Consider the following 7,454-nt stretch of genomic DNA (forward strand, 5'->3'; position numbering starts at 1 on the left):
AGGCAGGGGAGCTGCTTTTCAAGCTGAATAAATATCAACAACACATAAAAACCCAAATTTAGGCAGCATGAGATGAAGTTCATGAGCCAACACCTTGAACCCTGCACTCATTTAAAGCTTTCCCAAGTTGCCTCATCCTTTCCACTCCATAAATTTTGTGATTTATTACAAAAAGGTGTAAGGTCCTCCCTCCCATTCCCAATTACCTGAGCCACTCAGGCCTCTTTGATGTGTCTTTGCATGAATAAGTTTGTTTCCAGACTTTCTGGTTCTCCTTTAGCTTAAAATATTCGTCAAACAAGAGCAATTTTCTCCTTACTTAAGGAGGCAGTTAATTAGTACAGAGCCTGTTATTTTGTCACATCCTGACAAACAATATAGGAGATTAAAGAGTTGCTAATTGGCTGCTACTGTTAACAGCAATTTCATAGTGTTAATGCACCAAGAAAACATTCAAAAGTTGTTTTGATCAGACTATGGGAAAATTGAACAAAATTAAAAAGGGTTGTCCCACAGGAAAAATCCCAAATGCAGGCAACACTTCCAATATGGGATTCAGGAACATTATATGTGTTGTGGAAATGTTCTGCCAACAGAAGAAAGTTTCTCAGAAGTCATTCTGGGCTTTGGGTATCAGAAATGAAAAATAGTGGGGAAAAAACCCTGAAAATATCATTAAAACACAAATTATGAGCATCTTTAAGGCTCTGGATACAAGAGGTTCTTGTAGGAGTAGTAAGGTCATGGAATCATGGAATGGTTTGGGTTGGAAGGGACCTTAAATTCATCCAGTGAATTTATGAATCCATGGGCAGGGACATCTTCCACTAGCCCAGGTTGCTCCAACCTGGCCTTGGACACTTCCAGGGATCCAGGGGCAACCACAGCTTCTCTGGACAACCTGTGCCAGGGCCTCTCCACCCTCCCAGCCAAGAATTTCTTCCTAATATCCCATCTAAACCTACTCCTTTTGAGTTTGAAGCCATTCCCCCTTGTCCTGTTGCTCCATCCCTTGTAAAGAGTTTTTCCAAGGAACTCCAAACTGCTCCATTGTGAAAACCTGCGACCAGAAAATTGCCAAGATCACCCCAAAACAACTAAAAAAATGACCAATCTCTCTCCAGCCACTGAAGATGAGTTAGAAAAGCTTGGGATAGGATGCAGGGTGCCTTTCAGTTCCAATCAATTAAGCAGCAAAAGACAAGATAATCAGGGTAATTAACAACCCTTGGACTAAGGCAGGATTATAAAAATCAGCAGCACTAATTTTGTTGCTCTTAGTTAATGCACACTTGGACAGGTTTGAAAGGGGTGGGGAGCAGGGTGGTCAGTGATCAGTGTGACATCCCCAAACCCACAAAACCAGGGAGAAATAAAACCTAAGAGGCAGGAAACCCATCAGGGAATTGTTCTGAGAAGCACAGGAACGGTCACTTTTCTGGGGAGAAAAATGAAACAGAAAGGCACAAACATTTAGAAATGTATAAATAATACTCACAGTATGGAGAATATGGGGAGACAACAGCCTGGATGAGCTTCAATCCTCTTTTTCAAGTGCCAAGGCCTTGCTAAATGCTCATATTTCTTAACAAAGCCTGGAACAAGGGATGGCAAATCACCACACTTGGGAAGATCTTGTCTCCTACTGCATCTCCATGGGTTCAGTGAATGAGTCAGAGCTTTTCTTTCACTTCAGCTGCTTTCACTTGGAATTCTCTGGTTCCTTCAGGGAGAACAAGAGAGGAAACAAAGCACAGAAGGAACTCAAACCTTGCAAGTCTCCCGGATAACCAAGGCACAGAGGCTGAGGCAGAGCACAGGAGTCCCCTGGGACTGGAAAACTGAGAGCTGGTTTTTCAGACAGCTTAAAGTGCTCAGGTGTGGATCCTCCATGCTCTGAAAAAGTATTTTGAATTATAAAAACACCTGGCAACAGGGTAAGTGAGAATGGAATTGGGCGAGTCCATGTGGGTGTCAAATCTAATGGGAAACCCCCCCAGTCCCAGTTGCTGCAGGGGAAGATGTGGGAGCTGGTTTTTAATAGACAGAAACATCAAGAGGCAAATAAAAGACAAAGAGGAAAAGAAAGAATTTTGTTTTCTGGTTTCCTGCTGCGAGTTCTCTCCTTTAGGAGCCGCTCAGACAACCCACATCCCAATAAAACGTGGCAGGTGGCTGGAAAGGGGGTGGATCTGGAGCCCCACCTGCTTGGCACAGCCACACTGCATTTTTGGGATGATCAGCAGGGACAGAACACTTTGCCAAGAGAAGAGAACGAATTAGTGAAGTGTCTGCTCTCAAGGAACTCTTTAGCACCTTCAAATGGAGTCCAAGCCACTGCTGCCTTTTTTCTCTTCTCAAAACCCAGAATCTTCTCCTGAGGGGCTCTAGGGGAAAAAAAAATAACATTTATGTGTTTGGAGGGATCCAAATGTCACCATTCTGCAATTTTCTTGATTGAGTTTAACACATTAATGGCTGACACACTGTTTTTACTCACTAGAGTAATTGATGTCTAAACTTATGAGCAAGGAAAAGAATCATATGGAACAAATTTCAGCTCCAAGGAAAGCTCCTGACTTCCCTCCAGCTACTTCCCAATTTAAACCACTAATTGAAATCAGTCTTCTCCTTGCATCAACAAATGAAGGGTAATTATGTTGTTCTCTCAACCTTGTGTTCAGAGATTGCATTGATCTTCATTATAATTAATAAGTCAAATTATTCCTTCATTTCTGCTGGCTCTATAAGCAGGGAATTATCCAGGAAAGAAGGAACTGGGATGCTGTGCATTGAATATATCCATTTTTTCCCCTAGCTTGTTTACCATTAATGGTTATACTTCATCTGCTGCTTAACAACATTAGTGCTTAAATGGTGTGATGTTAGTTCACAGAGTGATTAGAGGCTTAGATGCAGCTCTTAAGACAAAAATACAGGAATGGCTGCAGATCTTTTTTTTCCAGGTTTCCAGAGGATAAACAACTAATTCCTGCAGGTTGTGAGGTGCAGATTTAGCTCGTTGAAATGAGGCAGCTGCACCTGCATGGGCCCAAACCTTCCAGGGAAGGAACCTATAGAAACACCATAAATATTCATAATTCTCATGTTGAGTGAAGCATCTGAGAATTACCCAAGCATCGTCATTTCTTGGTTAAATCACCCTGTGTACTTGATCTCCCTGCATGAACAATCTGTTTAGAAAATAACACAATACTTCAGGAAATATTTGCTGCACGTGTTTAACTCACTGTCCTCTCCACCTTTGATCAGCTCCTGGAATTCATTGCTTTTTTTTTTACCCTCTTCCTTGTCCCACAGATTTCAAGGAGAGAGACCAGAGAGCTCAAAAATATGAAGGGAAGAAACGAGGGAGCAATGGGAGAAAAAGGAACTCCCTCTTTCCCCAGGAAGGATTGTCAGGAGCTCTCGTGGCAGAGTGGGGGGGTTCTCAAAAGGAATTTTCTGAACAAGTTTTGTTAACAAACAGTTTTTTGGGCTTGATGTTCACGTTACCTAAATCAATCCTTTAACCAGAATGGTTTGGGTTGGAAGGGACCTCAAAGACCATCTCATCCCACCCCCTGCCATGGGCAGGGACACCTTCCACCAGCCCAGGGTGCTCCAACCTGGCCTTGGACACTTCCAGGGATCCAGGGGCAGCCACAGCTTCTCTGGGCAACCTGTGCCAGGGCCTCCCCACCCTCCCAGGGAGGAATTGCTTCCCAATACCCCCTCTAAATCTACAGTTTGGCAGTTTTAAACCATTCCCCCTTGTCCTATCGCTCCAGACCCTTGTCAACAGTCTCCATCTTCTTTGTGGGTTCCCTTCAGGTCCTGCAAGGCCACAATCAAGAGATCCTGAAGCTTCTCCTCTCCAGGCTGGACAATCCCAGTTCTCCCAGCCTTTCCTCCCAGCAGAGCTGCTCCAGCCCTCTGATCATCCTCTTGGTGCCTCCTCTGGACTCTCTCCAGCAGCTCCATGTCCTTCCTGTGCTGGTGATCCCAGGGCTGGAACAGCTCTGCAGGGGGGTCCCACCTGAGGGGGCAGAGGGGCAGAATCCCCCCCTCAACCACTGGGCTGAGGTGAATCTGCCCGGATGATGTAGAGGAAGAATCATTCAAACTCTGCTACAACCTCCTGCAGTTATTTTGGATGCTGCACAATGCAAGGAATTCTTGAGGAAAACTGCCTTTTCCACTGTCCTCAGTAATTGAGTTTTCCTGCAAAAATGCAACTGTGCAAAACCCTCCTTCTCTTCAGCAAAGGCAAAAAGTTCCCTGCAGTATTTCAGAAGCACGGGTTCTAACAGAGGAGGAATTAGTCCAACATGCAAAAAACTCTTGCTTTATGCATAATTTCATTTCTGCTGTGCTCAAATCTAGTTCTAATGATGGCTAAATAACAAGAAAAAAGAGCGGGGGAAAAAAAACTTAAAGCAGTTTTCTTAAGTGTGCTGCCCATGACAATAAAATGTAATCTGCAGACTTCTGGAAATTTAACCTCTTATTAATATGAAGGAGAAAAACAAGAACACTCTAAGAGAGTTGTTACAGAGAGCTCATTTGGCACAGATTGTAATTAAATCCACGCAGCCATTCCGAGCTGTTCTGGGCTGTGGATGGATTCACATCGAGAAAACACAAAGGAAAATTATGCTCTTCCTTGTTAAGTGACCAACAACCCCATTTCAAGACATATTAAGCATTAAATAACTAATCTTGCAAAATGCTGGATTCTGCAAGTCCCATTTGAGACCTTCAGGGCTGAGCAAACCTCACCTTGATGGCACTGACCAGGTCTGACCCATCCACGAGGCCAAGTCAAACTTATTATTTGTTCATCCATGTCATGTTTTTTCCCAGTCAATTAATGCACAACAATGAAATTCTGTGGGTTATTTTCATTTACACCAAATACTTCTAAATATCTTTACTAGGATTGAATCACACATTTAAAAATCACCTTTGTTTTCAGAAGCAAAACAACAATTCCTCATTTTCCTGGATGCCACATCAGAGTGATGGACAAACCCATTCCTTCCTCATCTCCTCCCCTCTTTACTGATTAAAGGAACTTTCAAACTCTCTTTTAATCCAAGCTAACACAGACCTTTCTCTTTGGTTGCTCACCTAATTTTTAGGAATCTGGGGATCAAGGACCAGCTCTGCAGTCGTGGACCATGAGGATAATTGGCTTTATGCTGAACAACTTGGTCTCAGAGATGGCTGGATTTCAATCTCTACCTGAAAAAGCATGAAAAAAACCCACAAACTCTGCATCAAAAGAGAAAAGGAGGCTCAGGAGGGACCTCATTGCTCTCTACAGTCACCTCAAAGGAGGTTGTAGCACATTGGGATCAGTCTTTCTCCCAGCTAACAAGTGACAGGACAAGGGGAAACGGCCTCAGGTTGTGCCAGGGGTGGTTTGGGTTGAATATTAGGGAAAAATTCTTCATGGAAAGGGTGGTCAGGCATTGGAAGGGGCTGCCCAGGGCAGTGGTGGAGTCCCCATCCCTGGAGGGATTTAAAAGTCCTGTAGGTGTGGCACTTCAGGATATGGTTTAGGGGTGGGATTGGCAGTGCTGCTTCAACCCCATGATCTTAGAGACCCTTTCCAGGCTAAATGAATCTATTATTCCATGAAAAATTGTTTACTGTCACTAATTCCAAGGAAAAGGAAGGTGCTGCATCTCAGCTTGGCTTCCACCAGCGTGCCTGACCTTGCAGGCTACAAACTAAAAAAACCCCTTGTGAGTGTGTTGGTAAATAAAATGACTGGGGCTGACACAGTGGGGATGGGAGAAGGGAGACACACACGACATCCAGCTGTCATTTCTATAAAATGAGGCTTTTTTAAACCAGCAGCACTTTAGAAAGTGCCTCAAAACGCAGCAATCTTTCAGCCAATTTTCTTCTGCTGCAGCATCAAAAAGGAGAAGGACAAAGCCTGTATTCGAGTGCTAAAGGACAAAAAAAGGGCATTTGGAAGATCTTCGGCTCTATAATTACAAACACGACAATTGCTGCTCATAAAAGCCTGGAAACCAAGAAATATGAAACTTGTAATGAGCTTCATGAATGTTTACTGCATTTAAACATCCCCATTTCACTTGGAGCAGCTTCAGTTCAGTTACATCCAGGCTTTGCTCAATTTAAACAACCTTTAAAGCAAAATACGATATAACAGCAGCATTAAGCACTGGTAATACTTGAGCAAGTGAGAATTCTTCTTATCAGAGAATCATGGAATGGTTTGGGTTGGAAGGGAACTTAAATTCATCCAGTGAATTTATGAATCCATGGGCAGGGACACCTTCCACTAGCCCAGGTTGCTCCAACCTGGCCTTGGACACTTCCAGGGATCCAGGGGCAGCCACAGCTTCTCTGGGCAACCTCTGCCAGGGCCTCCCCACCCTCACAGCCACGAATTTCTTCCCAATATCCCATCTAAACCTACTCCTTTTGAGTTTGAAGCCATTCCCTCTTGTCCTGTCACTCCAGGCCCTTGTTAGCTTATGGTTACAAGCTGGCTGAAAAAAATTTATTGAGGTTTTATCAGGCAGAATTCAGTCAGTGAATATTTTGGACAAGTCATTTTAATGGAAGATGAAAGCAACTAAAACCCTTTTTTAGCATTATTTTATGCCCAATTTACTTGCAGCTTGTGCTGGTTACTCCAGCCACTGCATCTGGTAATGTAGGAAATAATAATGAGCAAACACATTAATCTATTAATATATATTCACACTTTTTTTAAAGATTTATCACCCAATTTTTCCTGCTCCCTGATTCTCCTACAACGATTTTGCATTTCTGCATTTAAAATGCTGTTAGTCCACAATGAAAACATAACAATAATGGTGGTAAAGCAAACAGATTTCAAGACATATGATGAAAAAGAAAAGGCCTTCAAATGTCCAGAGGGCCTGTCTGGTCAGTGCTTCTGTTCCTCTTTATCACAAACCAGCAAGGAACAAACCCCTGTCACTGTGATTTTTCACACATTTTGTGTCTCATGCACTTGGCCCAGAGCAATCCTGGGTGTTACTGATACAGAACAAGCAGCAATACAAGGAATAGAAGAGAAAATCATGGAAAACAGTAAACCACTCCCATGGACAAGCATCCCACAGGCTTTGGTTGTTCCACAAAATCACCCGAAGGTGGGTTGGAGGTGGTGGTTTTCTCCCACATGCTCTGCTGATCCTCCCCCTGAGGAATCTCACTTTCCCTTCTCCTTTTCCTCCCAGAGCAAAGACCAAAGTGATTCTGAAAAGGCAGAAATGGTTCGAGCACATAAATGTGCAGCTGGAAAACAGACTTGAAAAACAGAGGCACTAAATAGAGAACCTGAGTCCAGCAGGGTTTGCTCTTAATTTTGGAGGGAAAGGGAGAGAGAAGGAAAGAGGGAAAAGGGGAGAGGGAAAAGGGGAGAGGGAAAAGGGGAGAGG

Source organism: Neopelma chrysocephalum, unplaced genomic scaffold (assembly GCF_003984885.1).
Source record: "Neopelma chrysocephalum unplaced genomic scaffold, ASM398488v2 Primary Assembly neopelma1_69, whole genome shotgun sequence".
In the NCBI taxonomy this organism is placed as follows: Eukaryota; Metazoa; Chordata; class Aves; order Passeriformes; family Pipridae; genus Neopelma; species Neopelma chrysocephalum.